The 17,879-nt window shown below is 37.7% G+C and overlaps 1 protein-coding gene across 6 annotated transcripts in view; it reads right to left on the bottom strand.

The window, feature by feature from the left end:
* The window catches only part of LOC110199265 (UDP-glucuronosyltransferase 2A1-like), a 319,475-nt gene that overhangs the window by 112,883 nt on the left and 188,713 nt on the right, over positions 1 to 17,879 (bottom strand). Inside the window, exon 1 of one of the 6 annotated variants that reach the window (XM_078148751.1) lies at positions 13,019 to 13,056. The exons of the other annotated variants lie outside the window; for them this stretch is intronic. The gene's annotated coding sequence lies outside the window, so the exon portion shown is untranslated. Of the gene's footprint in view, positions 1 to 13,018; positions 13,057 to 17,879 lie in introns of those variants that run through there. 6 annotated transcript variants of the gene reach the window in all.

Raw genomic sequence — 17,879 nt, 5'->3', positions numbered from 1 at the left:
AAAATTGCAAAAAAATGTCAATGGAGGATATTTAGCTGGTAGCAAAGGCCCCAGTCTGTACAAAATTTAATGTTCCTGTTGTTTATTGGTTTTATTGGTTTATTGGTATTTAAGAATGTTTAATTTGCTATGGATATAAGTATTAACATTATTGAAATATTAACACTGTTGTCTTCTTTAAAGGCATGCAGATTTTATTCTGAAATGTATCGTAAACGTCATTGCCATTAGATTTCAGGATGAGCTGTCTTATCAGCATTGTCCTCCCAGAAGTAACTGTGAAAATTGAAGCAATAATCCCGAGTGTCAACTGTACCAGAACCATTTCCAACCTGTGGATGGCTGGAGCTGAAGAGAGCAGGCTAAAGAAAGGAGAGTCAGGATCTAAGAAAAGTATAATTTTAAAGTGAGTTAGTTGGGAGGGCCATGAGGCAAAGTGGAGAGATCTCAGTACTTATACCAATGGTTGTACAGTGAACTTTAGCCGTGACAATGAGGGGTAAAGACAACAATGTGACAAGGTTGATTCACAGCAGGGCTGCATGATCAGAACTAGTCCAAGCTTAGAGAACAGCTGGTGCTGGTCAAAGCAAGACAAGAAATATATGATTTCATCAGAGTGAGATCCTCCAGAGAGGGAGTGCAAAGGATTGTTGTTCTGCCAAGCTTAGGGCACAGCTTGTCTGCTCGGCCTTAGCTCTAGAAAACAGGGTGTCTCCTAATAACTTGACACCAGTACATTCCTCAGCTCATCTTGTTCAGTTCCTTTGGTTGGGACCTGAAGGAGTCCAACTTCTGATTCTACTTGAGGAGCTCCTGTTGGAAGATGTCCCTCATCCTCTCCAATCCTTGTGACTTTTCAGACCAGGTCTGATGTTCTTCCCAGTGCATATCTAGGTGCACAGGGTCTTGGGTTCATGACAACTGACTGTAACATGGCATATGACAGGTTCAGTGACTAAGAGAACTGGGAACAGCCTCTTCTAGCAGGACTTGATATTCTGGCAGGAATTCCTGCCATTTGGCATTGTGTTACTGAGCTTTCAGATACTTTTCAATGATCTCAAATGGCATCTGGCCTCACTTAGGCATGAGGTGGTGTCTGTAACTGTCTCTCATGTTGTTGGAAATATTCACACTAGTTCATATTTCTTTTTCCACTGGCTTTACCACTACTCTGAAGGCATTCTATGGAGAGCTCCTTTTGGGTTGCATGACTAAAGAGCTGAGGTGATGTTTTTAGTACTATGAAATGACAAGGAGTCTGACAAAGACATTCTACTAATGCGTGCCTACAAACAACCACTTCAAGAATTTGACTCAAGGGCAGCTAGGGGGCCAGTGGGTAGAGCACAGGGGAGTCAAGAGGACGTGAGTTCAAATCTGGCCTCATACACATAAGACTCACTTGCTCTGTGGCCTTGTGCAAGTCACTTAACCCCACTGGCTAGTAAAGAAAAAAAAAGAATTTGACTGAACCATTCTGATAACCACCTTATGTCTCTGGATGGTACAGGGAAGTATGATAACACTAAGAATTTGTAGATCTGCAGCATCTGGATAAAAGTGGTAGAATAGAAAGTCCTATCTCTGATAATTTTTGCCTAGGTTATCAGCGAACATGACCTTCATCCACATGTAGAACGAAATTCTTTGTCTAAATTGAAAGACCAATTTCAGCTAACAAAGACAATCATCAAACGCAGCAGCAGCGAAATTTAATGTCTTATTCTCAAAATATCTACAATACTTGTGTTGCTTCTATTAACAATTCCCAGAAGGAGAAAGATGTTTCTATCAAAGAACTCCCCTTTGGGTTCAGACTTGTCCCAACTTTCAGTTCTTCTTCTTTTATTTTTCCTATAATAATCTGAGAGAAGAAGAAAGGAGTAGAGGGGGACTTCATTTCCCACCTGGCTGCACTCCCTTGGATTTCACCATTATGACCCGGGAATCTCATCCTGCGTTATCAATTAAACTCTGAAACTTAGGTCTCATCAGTACCCTCCATCCTCTAGGGGCCCTCAGTCTGGAGAGGGTAGAGATGGAAAACTCTTCCTGGAATCTCCATTTCCTACTCAGAAACATTCCTCTGGACTTTGACATTAAGATATATTGCGCCGAGGTGAGAGAGGAGTGCAGTTTGGTGTGGGTGTGCAGGCAGCAGCAAACCTGGAGCAGTCCTCAGAGGACTGAATCACGGGCATTGACTGATGGTTGTGTCCAGACTTCTCAACCCACAAACACCAAAGATAACTTAGAAGGTAAGTGGGAAAAGTCTGTTTCTGCAGTGAGAGAGTAGCTTGGGTCCCAGCGCCATTCCCCAATCTCGGCCCTGGGCCAGCGGCTGCTTTCTGATTTTCTGGCCTGCAGACTGAGGCCCCCAAAAAACACTGAGAAAATGACACCTTAAAAAATAGCTTAACCCAAATGGCAAAAAACGTCCAAAACGTCAATGAGGACAAGAATGCCCTAAAATTCAAAAGTGACCAAATGGAAAATGAAGTCCAAAAGCTTACTGAAGAAATGCTTCCTTAAAAATTAGAAGAGAGTATTTGGAAGGTTGTGAATTTATGAGAAATCAAGACAGTGTAAAACAAATCCAAAAGAATGAAACATTAGAAAACAATGGGAAATATGCCATTGCAAAAACAACTGACTTATAAAATAGAACCAGGAGAGATAATCTAAAAACTATGGGACTACCTGAAAGCTATGATTAAAAAAACAGCCTAGATATCATCTTTCAAGAAATTATCAAGGAAAACTGCCCTGATATTTTAGAACCAGAGGGGAAAGTAGAAATTGAAAACATCCATTGAGCTCCTCTTGAAAGAGATCCCCAAAGGAAAACTCCTATGAATATTGTAGCCAAATTCCAGAGTTCCCAGTTCAAGGAGAAAATATTACAAGCAGCCAAAAACAAACAATTCAAGTATTGTGGAAACACAATCAGGATAACACAAGATTTGGCAGCTTCTACATTAAGGGACTGGAGGGCATGGAATATAATATTCTGGAGGGCAAAGGAGATAGGATTACAACCAAGAATCACCTACCCAGCAAAACTGAGTATAATCCTTCAGGGGAAAAAATGGTCATTCAGTGAAACAGAGGACTTTCAAGCATTCTTGATGAGAAGACCAGAGCTGAATAGAAAATTTGACTTTCAAATGCAAGACTCAAGTGGAATATAAAGAGGGAAACAGGAAAGGGAAATCATAAGAGACTTATTAAGGCTGAACTGTTTACATTCCTGCATGGAAAGATGATATTTATAACTCATGAGACCTTTGTCAGTATTAGGGTAGTTGGAGGGAAAAAATTATATGTATGTATGTAGATATATATAGATATACATGGGTAGATAGATAGGTAGATACATAGATAGATGCATAGCTAGAGAGCACAGGGTGAGTTGTAAATGAAGGTCATATCTGGAGAATAAAATTAAGGGGTGAGAGAGGATTATACTGGGAGGAGAAAGGGAGAGGTAGAATTGGGTAAATTATCTCACAAAAAAACCCAGAAAACAAAAAGCTCTTTCAGTGGAGGGGAAATAGGGGAAGGTGAAAGGTAATGAGTGAATCTTATTCTCATAGGATTTGACTTAAGGAGGGAATAACATACACACTCAACTGGGTATGGAAATCTGTCTTCCTCTACAGGAAAATAAGGGGAGAAGGGGACAAGAGAGCAGGGGAATGATACAGAGGAGGGCAGATTGGTAAAGAGGGTAATCAGAAGCAAACACTTCTGAGGAGGGGCAGGGTCAAAAGAAAGAATAGAATAAATGGGGGTGGCAGATAAGATTAAGGGAAATAGAGTTAGTTTTTCACAACATGACTACTATGGAAGTGTTTTGCATGACTGCACATGTATAATCTACATCAAGTTGCTTGCCTTTTCAGTGAGGGTGAGTGGGGAGGGAGGAAGGGAGAAAATTTGGAGCCCAAAGTTTTAAAAACACATGTTTAAAAAAATGTTTTCACATGCAACTGTGAAAGAAGAAATACAGGAAATGGGGTTCAGAAATCTGTTCTGCCCTATAGGGAAGTAGAAGGGGAAGGGGATAAGAGAAGCAGGGGAGAAATAGAAGGGAGGGCAGACTAGGGGAAGGTATATTCAGAATGCATGCCATCTTGGGGTGGGGGAGGGGCAAGAAGCGTGAAAATTTGGAACTCAAAATATTGTGGAAGTAAATGTTGAAAACCAAATATAAATAAATTAAGAAAAAAAATATTTGCCAGTTCTTCACTGATATCTGACCTGAATTTGGTCTTGCTGTTTGCAAAATCATCAGAAGCAAAAGTGTCACAACTGTCATCAGAGGATGATGAGGTTTCCATGGAAATCAATCTCACATTTCTCAAATTTTTGAATTTCTTCTTTAGAGACAATTTCTTTTGCTGCACGCAGAAAGGATTTATGAGTGGTGGCAGGAGTCCACGAGAAGGGCGATTTAAAGGGAAGGGACTGTTCCCAGGGAGCAGTGGGCAGGGGAGAAAAGAAGTGCAGGAAGTGGCTTAACCAGAGCAGCAGGAACAGAATCCTCTACCTCTTAAGGCTGGTTATCAAGTTTGGGGCAGCTCTAATTGTCAGGAAGCTTCTCCTGACACCAAGCCTCAATTTTCCTCCTTGTAATTTCCACCCATTGGTTCTCTCACTTCTCTCTACTTTCAAACAGAAAATAGTGTCTAATCCCTCATCCATGTTAGCCTCTCAAATACTTCCACAAAGCTCATATTCTCCCTGCTTCCCCATCCCTGACTGCCATCTCCTTTGCTCTAGCACAAACATGCTTAGTCACTTTAACTGATCCTTAAGTGTTAAGGACCCAAGGCTCTTCACCATCCTGGTTTCCTTCTCCTGATCACTCTCTAGTTTGTCAATATACTTATGGTACCCACAAGATAAAAGAGTTTTTTTTGATTCTATACAATTATAAAGTTTTTTTTAATGAACAAATCTAACATAGTAACAATTAGAAGAGAAGGAGGTTAAAAAAAGAGTTGTAGCAGCAGCAGCCCAGAATCCCATTTTTGGACATGACACCTGCTTGTTTCTATATTTTTATCTACAATAATTTGCCTTCTTTACTACTAAAAGGGCATCAATAAGTAAACTAAAGATTACACATTTACTAAAAATTAACTGACAGGCATAAAGAATGGTCCACGTCATGATGTGTGTGTGCTTTTTTTTTTTCCCCTGGCAATTAGTGTTAAATGAGTTGCTTACGGTCACACAGCTGGTAAGTGTCAAGTGTTTGGTCTGAGGACAGATTTGACCTCAGGTTCTACTGACTTCAGGGCCAGTACTTTATCCATTGTGCCACCTACCTGCCCCCTATTGCTTTTTTTTTTTTGTTTAATCTTCCCAAAGCAGTTAATTTGGTAAAACAAAAACACCAGTTAAACTTTTTTGTAACAAGGTTTCTCCTGCCATAGATTAAAAAAAATGTAAGTTTCTTTGGAAGATATAAACAAGGGATAGAAAGGATCAAAGAAGACTACATTGACAATTTTAATTATATAAAATTCAAAAGATTTTCCACAACCAAATCCAATGTAGCTAAGATTAGAAGAGAAATATCCTTGGAGAAAAACATTTGCATCATTTCTCTAATGAAGTTTTCAAGACATATAAGGAACTGAATAAATTAAGAATTTTTCTGTGGCCATGTGGTGCATATATACACAAATGTTGTGGGGTTTTAGTGGAAGGCCAGATAACTCTGGATAGAGGAAATGTAAGGGCTTCAGAGTGACCATGTTCAAGTCAGTGTTAGTCCCAACAGCAGCTAGAGTGGAGTCCTGGAAAGACCACTAGATACATAGTCAGAGAATGTGGGTCAAAATACTCTCTCTTCCAGGTACTATTCCTGTGACCTTAGGAAAGGCTCCAACTTGGGGTTTTCTTGACAAAGATACTAGGGTGGTTTGCCATTGCCTTCTCCAACTCATTTGACAGATGAGGAAACTGTGGCAAAGAGAGTTAAGTGTCTTACCAAGGATCACACAGCTAGGGAGTACAATGAGGCCAGATTTGAACTCATGAAGATGAGTATTCCTGATTCCATGCTCAGCATTGTATCCTCTATGCCACCTAGTTGTCCTTGGCTAACATGACAGAAAAGATAAGTAATAAATGTTGGAGGGGATATGGAAAAATTGGGACACTAATGAACTATTGATAGAATTGCAAACTGATCCAACCACTCTAGAGAACAGTTTGGAACTATCCCCAAGGGTCTATGTAATTGTACGTGCCCACTGATCCAGCAATATCACTACCAGGAGAGTATCCCAAAGAGGTCAATGAAAAAAGAAAAGAGCCTATATGTACATATTTTTAGCAGCTCTTTTTGTGGTGGCAAAGTGTTGGAAATCAAGGGGATGACCAGGAATTGGAGAATGGCTGAATAAGTTTGGTGTGTAATTGTGATGGAATACTATTGTGCTGTATGAAATGATGAGAAGAATGGCTTCAGAAAAAACTGGGAAGACTTGTATGAACCGATGCAAACTGAAGTAAGCAGAACCAGAAGAACATTGTACACAGTAACAGCAATATTGTATGATGATTAACTTTGAATGATTTAGCTATTCTGATTAATGCAATGATCTAAGACAATTCTGAAGGACTTATCATGAAAAATACTAAGCGACTCCAGAGAGAGAACTGATGGAGCTCAATGCAGATTGAAGCACAATTTTTCAATATCTTTTTATTTTCTTTCTTTCTTTCTTTCTTTCTTTCTTTCTTTCTTCTTCTTCTTTCTTTCTTTCTTTCTTTCTTTCTTTCTTTCTTTCTTTCTTTCTTTCTTTCTTTCTTTCTTTCTTTCTTCCTTTTATCAACATGGCTAATATGGAAATATGATGTGCATGATTTCAGATATATACTTTATATCATGTTTCTTCCTTTACAATGGGTGGGAAGAATTCAAAAGGAGGGAGGGAATTCAGAATATTTTTTTAAAAGCATGTTAAACATAAATAATTATTTTTTATAAAGATATTTTGAAATGGAAAATTTCAGAGGAAACTGGGAAGACCTCTATGAACTGATTCATAGTGAAGAAAGAATAATCTGTATGATGATTACATTCTAGAGAAAGATAATTGTGAAAGATTTTAGAGCTATGATCAATGCAACAAGTGCGAAAGAATGAAGATGAAAACATCTCTTACCTCCTGACGAACAGGTGACAAACTTGAAATGAAGAAAGAAACATACAGTTTTGGACATGGCTAATGTGCAGATTTCTTTTTTCTGACTCTATAAGTACATGTTAAGGAAATTTCTCAGGATGGGTGTGGAAATGGGAGAAATGGGAGGGACAAACTAATAATAAAACAAACTTACTTGAAAAATAAAAAGAATGATAAGTAATTGAGAATCACAATACCACAGAATGAGAAGTATCAGAGACTTTAGAGGTCCTTTAGTTTAACTCCCAGATTTCAAACATAAAGACACTGAGGCACAGATAATGTGACTTGTTCAAGTTCACACAGTAAGTAAATAGTAGAAGTAAAGCTATGACCTTCCCAGTTGTCCTTTTCCAAATGAGGGAGAGCTCAGTTTTTAGAAATGGTGAGTTTCAGTGCCTACAGGAATAATGAGGTGGAACTACTGAGGTAACTGAAACTACAAGAATGAAGTTCCATAGATAGGTTAGATCAGGGCTGGATATATCAGCTTGGGAGTCATCTATATAACGGAAATGACGAAGTTTCAATCCAAGGAAAGAACACAGAGAAAAAGAAAAATTGCCAAGGACAGAGTTTGGGGAAATTTCAGCTAAGGTACCCAAACTTAGAAGAGTCAGAGGAGGAGCATTTACTGAGGCAGGAATAAAACCATGAGTGTAGCACCAGTATGACCAGGGTTCAAATATTTACTGCAAATGAATAATAATTATAATTAAAGCCTGTGTACAGGTGTTGGAGTCAGTCCTGCCTCTGACACATTCTGACTATATGACCCTGGGTAAGGTTTTTAACCTCCATATGCCACAGACAGCTCTCTAAGACTAGAAGTTACAGACAACTTGTCTATGCGCACCAGTAGGAGTTTCACTATCAGAGAGCTTCCAACTCTGATGGAATCCCAGATCTGAACAACAGCAACAGTGACAGCATGCAAGGTCTTCCAAAAACTTTGAGCGTTAGTGGTTAAATGTGCTCTAAGACTTTTAGGACACTCTGTGTGTGTGTGTGTGTGTGTGTGTGTGTGTGTGTGTGTGTGTGTGTATGAATATGTATATGTACGTATGCATTTGTGTACATATATAGGCATATGTATGTATGTGTTTACATAGCACCTTGAAGTTTACACATCATTTTCCTTACAACTCCCCTGCCTGTATTAAAGGGTATAATAGTGTAAGCATTATCCTCATTTTGTAGATTAAGAAACAGGTTTAGGGAAATGAAGTGTTTTTGTCATGCAGCTTGTAAATATTGAATATAGTGTCTAGGAAAAAAATAGATTGCTTCACTGCACTGGTTAGAGCACATCTATGATGAGCTGACTGAAAAATTTATTAAAACTTCTTCTGTTTAGGAAAGTAATTTTTTAACATTAATTTGATTTCATGACAAAAGTTATAAGTAATAAGTGTAATTAATTGATATTAATTGAAATTTCCCTTTTTAAAATATGGTTTATTATACTTCTATTTGGAAAGTGAGCTGCGAAGAACTTCTCTGCTACCTGAAGAAGTTTAGCCTGTTTAATTTTGGCCCCTATCTACTGCCACGTTGCACAGGTCTGATCTAAACTCAAGGCAATTTCTATTCTGAATACAGGTAGAGAGGTAAGGGAAAAGAGTGTGACCCGAGGGAAAACTCCACACAAAACCAAGTATGTATGAGTAAAGAACCTTCCATGGTGTGGGAGGATTCTACTTCACTCCTCTCTGAAGACAGAAGGGCATAGAAAGGAATTTGTTGTTGTTTCCTGGATGAGTTGTGGCCCTATGTGTTCCCTTTTGGGATTTTCTTGGGAAAGATATAAATATCCTTTTCTCTCCACAGTGCCACCTGCTGCTTGCAATGGGAAAGTGGCTAGAAAAGGCATTTGATCCATCTCTTGTGACACTCCTGTAAAGTCATTTGGGAAGGATCCCAGAAGTATGTTGGGGTTAGTCCCAATAGCAGCCAGAGTGGAGTTCTGGAAAGACCACTGGATATATATTCAGAAAACCTGGGTGAAAATCCTGGCTTTTCTATGTATTATTCCTGTGACCTTACGAAAGGCTCCAGGATGGTAAACGATGATAAAAATGTTAACTATTAGAGAGAGTATACTTTTCTGGAATTGACAGACAAATATACACAATATTAACTCTGTTGTATGATTGTCCCTAGATTAAGTTTTGAAGTTTCCACTTTGTAGGTTTGGTTATTTACCTTGGCTATTCCCAATCCCAATTCTGGTTTAGAAGTCTAATGACTTTGGCAAGGTGACTCTATGTCAGCTAAACTATATAGACCAAGAAGACTGGGGCCCCCAATGGCATGGGCTAAACCTGGACAAAAGGTTTCACCAGGAATAACAGTTAAATGAGAAGGGTTAACATCTAGTCCTCCTGTACATCTGCATGGAAGACTTGGATCAACCTGAAGGTCTGTGACACCTTTAACCTTTTTCTGTCTTTGTTATTTTCAGTCCCTGCCTGATGTTATTTGTAATAAAAATAAAATAAAAATCCAAAGAAGGGCTTCTTAAAAATCCAAAGTGATTTCGCAGACATGAATAGGAATGAAAAGAACAGAAGCTTAGCCTACCTGCTAGACTATTATAAATATATTTACCTGTTATCTCCTTCCTTAACAGGTAAGATTGTTAACTGGAGGGAATTTTTGACTTTTTAAAAAATCTTTCTTTGTTTTTTTAGCAGTTACCACAATGCCAGGTTTATTGTGGGTATGTAATGCCTATTAACTGATTGATTTTTCTTGTTACTTGCAATATAGTAGCAGAGAAGTTTGCTATTGCTGGTGATGTTGTTGTGAGCCTGTCAACAGCAATACTAGAATTAATTAATAGTAGAATTAAGTAATAGATCCCGAAAAAGCAGATTTCAAAAAACCCTCAGGCTCTAGCTGTATTACCCTAGGCAAGTAATTATCAGTCTGCCTCAGTTTTCTCATCTGTAAAATGGGGATAATGATAACATCTACATCTCAGGATTATTGTGAAGACAGGATAAGCTATTTGTAATCTGTTTTTCATAATTCAAAGTATTTTATATCTACTAGGTCGAAAATGGTAAGAACTTTATTAGTGTTCTAAACCTAGTGCTTAAAGGGTTCAGAAGAAGCAGAGATTACTACCTTATGAAGGAATCAGGGTAAATTCCTTGGAACCAGGAGCTTTTGAAGTCATTCCCCTGCCACCTCCTCTCAATCCCTCACTCCAGCAACCATTCTCTCTGGCTTGTGCATCTTATTATTCCAATGTTAATCTGAATGTCCATATTTTAGATTTTAATCACAGAGACTTTTATGAGATTGGAGGGATGTTTTCTTATTTGGCGTCCAGTTCTGCTCCCTTTGGAGTATGATGCAATCTTTGCTGCCACCTTCCCTGAAATCTTAGCCCTTTCCCTCTGAGTTGTCTCTAGAAATATTTTGCCTATGTGATTTTCTCTGCCTTTCCTTCTGGAAATTCTTAAGTTCTTCTAAGGATCAGCCCATATTGACATCATCCTATTCCTATCTCTGTCTTATCATCAAATTATAGGAGCATAAAGGAATATTAAAGATTATCTAGTCCAGGGCCCTCATTTTACAGATAAGGAAACTGAGGCACAGATAGGTTAAATAACTTGCCCAAAGGTTTCAGCTCCATTATTCATCTTAGACTTTTCCCTCTTCCCAAATAACGTGTCATAGATAACAAAGCTCTGGTGTACCCAGATATCTGATGGAAGGCTACTCTGAGACATGTCTGAGGAGCATCTCATGTTACTTCTGGTTCTGTACACTGTCTTCTAGCTGTAAAGAATATTCTTTATTAAACTGCATTAGGATATGTTAGGCTATTTGCTTGTGGCCTATTTATTTCTTCCCTTGGAAAAGTGGAAATTTTATCACAAATTTATTGATCTAGTTCAGAAGACTCTTGCTAAATGTAGAGGTAAGAGGGGGAGGGGAATATGATTAATACCTCTTTTCTTTTACTTCTTGCAGATTCTCAGACTAACCCTAATTCATTCTTTAAAGGAACAGGGTGCTAAAACAACTTCTGAGATAGCTTCTAGAAGAAAGTTAAGGAATTCACCTCCCATCACCCTTGACACTTTTTTTTTCACAGTGGGTACAGATTTTATTTCTGCAAAAGGGGAATGGATGGCAGGTCTGGAAGGTCTCAAACTGCTGGATGCCACAGATCAAACTACTGCTAGTTGACCTAGCACAAATGACCATGCAGTGAACATGCTTAGGTCAAGGTGAAGGGGACTGTCCACAACAGGGAGACTGACAAACACCAGGGCTTGTAATCATATTGATTAAATGTATTGTCCCAGCTGCACAAATAAGACTAAACATGCTTTACTTCACTGTCTATTAAAAAACCCAAATTTTTAAAAAAATGTCTAACGAGATTAAACAGCTTCTGGGAATGGCATCTAGAGTAAGGAAAACTTTTACTTTGGGAAACCAAATGCCATTGACAGGGCAGGCAATCCAGCTTAGCCGAAGCAGCAAGGCACCTTGAGAGAGGGACAGAGAGTGGCAGGTAAGTAAACTCAGTGCCCCAATCTTGACCATTACCTCCCCTTAGCCTATGATGGAGACAGCCTAGGACTCTGAGACCAAGAGACTCAGGATTAGCAGCATCCTCTTCCTCTGAGAGCACTGGTACTGCTTCCATCCTGCCTGCTTGCCCCAACTATCCCATCATTCATTGAGGGGAACAACCCTTGTGAAAAGGAGCCCCACCATCCTTTCCAACATCAACATTATTGGAAGCTTAATTGCCATCAACAGACAGAAACACTCAAGAACTCATGGAGCAGTAATGCATCTCACACCACTGCTCCTGCTTCCAGCCCAATTCCCACCCCCATTGTCCAGGAAATCAATCTTTGTGGAGATGTAACCTGGCAATGAGAGGCAAATGGCAAGTGGATAGGGTGACAGACCTGAAGTGAGAAAGACTCATTCTACTGAGTTCAACTCTAGTTCCAGACATTTACTAGGTGTGTGACTCTGGGCAAGTCATTAACCTGTTTGCCTCAGTTTCCTCATCTGTAAAATGAACTGAAGAAGGAAATGGCAAATCACTCTAGTATTTAGGCCAAGAAAACCCCAAATAAGGTCACAAAGACTTGGTCAAGACTGAAATGACTCAACAACAATAATTAACCTGTGACTGCTTCTGCAGGAATTCTTATCCCTCCTTCCTCAATGGCCACAAGCTACTAAGGACCTCAAAAAGTCAGTTGTCACCAGCAAAGTCCTGTCACATTGTTCAGTATCAGATATGAATTTGTTTTGTATCACTAGTAAGAATACTAAGGAGGATACATTATCTTCTCTGCTCTATTTGCCCCACTGCTCCATCTCATTAGGACCACGAAGCCTCTCTGTTGGACTTACAACTGAAACTTCCCATGTGCATTGTCTCTCCCACTAAAATGCTCCTGTAGAGTAAGGGGCTGTCTTGCTTTTCTATTTATACTCCAGAACATAGCACAGTGTTTTCATGTAATAGACGCTTAATAAATGCTTTCGCAGTTGTTCATTGATTCATTATGCTTATTAACCTGCTTTTCCATTTTGACTAAAGATTCAAACCTAAGCCTACTATTAGATAGCAGTTTTCATGTTTTATGGATAAGTGAATCATTTTGTCACAAAACTTTCCATATCTGATTAAAATTTTTAAAAACCTGATTTTTTTGATGATATTAAACTCCTGTTCACACTGAGATGCATAAAAAGTCAGGGAATTGCTGAACAGGTTTGAAATATAAATTATAAAGGGTCCACAGACTTACCTAACACATCACTGTAAAACTGATCCCAATCCCTCACATCAAAATTCTGAAACCAAAAGTCATAGTAAATGAAGAAAAAAATAATTTTCACTCGCCATAAATGTCATCTTGTCAGTCAATATTGTGATGACTACAGGCACATAGGAAGGAGGGGAGATGAGTCGTCCACAGTATCTTTCAATGGTATTGCCCATGCTGAAGCGTAGACTATAGGCAAAGGGTATTCCAAGTATTTCTGCTATGAGCTCAGCACAAGGACACACAGCATCTGAAATAACAACTTCATACTTGGCTTTCTTCAATGTCTTCATAAGGTCTTTGTTCAAAACAGCACTCTCACACTGCTGTTTTACCAACCTTGAATACTGAAAAAATAAGTCTTGCATAGCTGCACCACATTCTAATGCTGAAAGCTTTCACAATTCGTAACTCCAAAGTGTGATCCAGTTTTCAAAAATTGAAGTCAAATCCTCTGCATTTGTCACCACAGGGAAAAGCTCATCATGGAAACCTGATGAATTACTAGGATCAACAAAAACAGTGGCTGAGGGTGTCAGCACAGTCACCTCATGGCCCCTGTGTATGAGCCCATCCAGCAGGGCCTTTAGATTATCCAGTGACTATATTCCATAGGCCATGCCAGGACCTTCCCACAGGATCCACAGCTAAAGCAACAGAGTTGCAGCAGCAAAAGAGCTGAAACCCATTTCTCAGACCTCATGGTTATTCTTGCTTTACAAACTGCTTGGTTCTTTCCATCATAAGCTCCCCTTTATATCACCAATAAGGATGTTACAATTTAACTAATGTTTCTAAATTCTTTATCCAAATAGCCATAGTTAGTCCTATGCAAAATGTGGTCTTGCTCAATTTGGCAAAAAGTTAGTACATGCCATGGCTTTCATGTCAGATAAAAAAAAATAGCTGGCATCATCAAAGTCCCTAGTTCACAAAAGTTCATGGTCTTCTGCATTATTGGTACTTTAACAAGGTGACTTCTTCATGAACCAGAAAACATTTTTTAATTTTCTAAGTTGAAATATGAATACTATTTTATTTCTTTAAGATACACAGGTTTTACAGCAAAATGGTCTCCTTTCAATCTACGTCACTTACATCTCAAGCTTCCTTGCCCTTAGATTTCAAGTTGGGACATCTTCCCAGCACAGCCCTCTGAGGAGTAGCTGAGAAAAATGAGTTAAGGATTGTGAATATATCCCTCAGACAGTCTCAATGAGTCATATGTTGTTGGGTCCCAATGGACCCAATTCCTGATCCTACTAGGGAAGCTTCTATTATAAGTTTTTCCTCTACTTCTATTGTTTTGGATCTAAAACAGCAATAGATATACTTTTAAGTGATTATCATGAAGCATATGGACTTGGGGGCATGTAGGTGGCACACGGGATAAAGTTCCAGGCCTGGAGTCAGGAAGACACATCTTCTTGAGAATAAATCTGACCTCAGACTCTTACTAGCTGTGTGACCCTGGGCAAGTCATTTAACACTGTTTTCCTCAGTTTCCTCATCTATAAAATGAGCTATAGAAGGAAATGGCAAAAACACTCTAATATCTTTGCCAAGAAAACCCCAAATGTCATCAAAGAGTGGGGCATGAATGAAAACAACTGAATAACAACAACAACCCAAGGGCTTGAGTTCATGGATAACCAGCTCTGACTTGGTATATTAGTTCAGTGTTTGAATAGATTAGAATAATCTCTACCATCCATCTTATTGTTTTATTTGTAATTATGTCTTATTTTAACAGTACTTGATTTTCTGGTCTTTTTATTAGGAATACTTGACATTGTTATAATTCAATAAATGTCCTTTCTTTACTTCCCCTCCTCCCATAGGATAATATGCATTTTTGCTGGATAGGTTATCTTGGATGTAATCCTAGATCTTTGCCTTCTGGAATATCAGAAATGCCTCTCCTGTCTTTTACAGCGATGGCTGCTAAATCCTGTGTAATCCTGATAGTGACTTCTTTATATTTGAATTATTCTTTTCTGGCTAATTGCAGTATTTTTTCCTTGATTTAGATGTTCTGTATTTTGGCTGTAATATTCCTAGGAGTTTTCATTTTGGACTTTTTTTTTTAGGAGATGACTGGTAAATTCTTCTGATTTCTACTTTGCTCTTTCGTTCTAAGATATCTGGACTGTTTTCCTTTATAGTTTTTTGAATTGTGATGTTTGTTAATGGATACTGTAGGTATCCATGATTCTTAAATTATCTCTCCTAGATCTATTTTCCTGGTCAGTTGTTTTTCTTATGAGGCATTTAACATTTTCTTTTACTTTTTCAGTCTTTTGATTTCCTTTCATTATTTCTTAATTGTTTCATGGAGCCATTTGCTTCCATTTGGCCAATTCTAATTTTTAAGGAATTATTTTCTTCAGTAATATTTTTAACCTCCTTTACCAAGCTGTTAATTCTCTTTTCGTAACTTTTTTTCATAGCACTCATTTTTTTCCTCTATTTTTGCTCTCTGATGCTTATTTGATTTAAAAAAATTGCTTTTTTTAAACCTCTTTCTTTAACTTATTGTAGAATTGTTATTGAGTTTATGTCCAATCTGCATTTTCCTTTGGGGCTTTTTTTGTAGATGTTTTCAAGTTATTGTCATCTGTGTTTTCTGTGTTCTATGTGAGCTTCCCTATCATCAGAGTAGCTCTTCATGGTTGGGTTTTTTTTTCTTTGTTTGTTTGTTTTCTTGCTCATTCTTCCAGCCGACTTCTACACTTTGGATTTTACGTTAGTGCTGGGCCATGCTCACTTCTGGAGGTGAGTGGATGGGGCATGTCTGCTCTGAGCTTCTATCTTTTTATATCCTTTTGCTGTTTTCCCAGCTAAGTTTAGGGTGCTGCAAGTTTTCAGTGCCTCCATGTGCTGTTTTCTTGAAAGAGGTTAGCTCACTACCCTTCTGGGATGAATTCTGTAAGTTTCTGACCCAGATTTGAATATATTGAAGGGTGTGTGGTTCCTTTTCAGTAGACTGCTGCTGGACTCAGTTACTGTTAGTCTTCTGGGAGGTTCTGTAGGTTCAGAGTGACTGAACTGCTTGACTTTCCTTTCTTGTTGTTTTCTTACCCTGCTTATTCCAATTGTAAGCTTTTGTGATGGATCAAAGGTTAGACCTATGACCCTCTTCTGTTCTTGGGCTGAGATCCACACAATTAAATTTTTGAAACTTGTTTCTTTCTCTGTACATAGCTAAGGTCTCTTCTGTTTGTGACCTTGACCTGTCCTCTCTGCCCTAGAATGTAGCCTACCTGCCAAGACAAACACAGGAACTGTATAAACAGAACTACAAAATGCTTATGACACAACTAAAATCAGATCTAAACAACTAGAAAAAATCAATTGCTCATTGGTAGGCCAAACCAATACAATACAAATTATAATTCTACTAAAATGAATATATATATATATATATATATATATATATATATATATATATATATATATATATATGTATGTATATAGTCAGTGCCATACCATTCTATCAAAAGTTATTTTATAGAATTAGAAAAAATAATAACAAAATTCATCTGGAAGAACAAAAGCTCAAGAATATCAATGGAATCAAAGAAAAAAAATGCAAAAACAGATGTTCTAGCCTTACTAGATCTCAAACGGTATTATAAAATGGTAATTACTAAAACAATCAGGTACTGGTTAAGAAATAGAGCAGTGGATCATTGGAACAGATTAAGTACAAACTACATTATATTGAGTTGGGCTGCAACAACAACAATAACAGCAACAACAACACACCTAGAAAAAGAACAGATTAAAAATCCCTAATTAAACACCAAATTGGAAATCCTGGAAAATCAAAAGAGACATTAATAAATCTGAAAGTAAGAAAACCATTGAACTAAGAAATGAAATTAGAAAATGATTTTATGAAAAAATCAACAAAATAGATAAACTATTGGTTGATTGTATTTAAAAAAGGAAAGAAGAAAACCAATTTACTAGTATCAAAAATGAAAAGAGTGAATTCAGTACCAAGGAAGAGAAATTAAGGCAAATGTTAAGAGCTATTTTGCCCAACTATATGCCAATAAATTTGACAATCTAAGTGAAATACATGAATATCTACAAAAAATATAAATTACCTATATTAACAGAAGAAGAAAGAAAATATTTAAATAGCCTAATTTTTAAAAAAAGAAACTGAAGAAACCATCAATGAATTTCCTTAGAAAAAGTCCCCAGGACCAGATAGATTCACAAGCAAATTCTACCAAACATTTAAAGAATAATTAAGCCCAATAATATAAAAAATACTTGGGAAAACAGGTGAAGAAAGAGTCCTACTGAATTCCTTTTATGACACAAATATGTTGCTGATACCTAAACCAAGAAGAGCCAAAACAGAGAAAGAAAATTAGACCAATTTCCCTAATGAATATTGATGTAAAAATTTTAAATAAAATTCTAGAAAGAGATAACAGCAATATATCTCAAGGATCTTACACTATGACAGGAATGCAGGGCTAGTTCAGTATCAGGAAAACTATCAGCATATTTGACCATATCAATAACAGAACCAACAGAAACCATACGATTATCTCAACAGATACAGAAAAGGCCTTTGACAAAATACAGCACTCATTCCTATTAAAAACATTAGAGAGCATAGGAATAAATGGAGATTGCCTTAAAATGACAAGTGTTATTTACCTAAACCATCAGCAAACTTTATCTGTACTGGGGATAAACTAGAAGCCTTCCCAGTAAGAGCAAAGGTGAAGCAAGGATGCCCATTTTCACCTCAATTATTTAATACCGTACTAGAAATATTAGTTATAGCAATAAGAGAAGAAAATGAAATTAAAGGAAT

This window comes from Phascolarctos cinereus, unplaced genomic scaffold, assembly GCF_003287225.1.
Source record: "Phascolarctos cinereus isolate Bilbo 61053 unplaced genomic scaffold, phaCin_HiC Scaffold_9;HRSCAF=440, whole genome shotgun sequence".
NCBI lineage: Eukaryota > Metazoa > Chordata > Mammalia > Diprotodontia > Phascolarctidae > Phascolarctos > Phascolarctos cinereus.
Note: the sequence above shows the minus strand (reverse complement) of the source record. Positions and strands in the feature narration are given on the sequence as shown.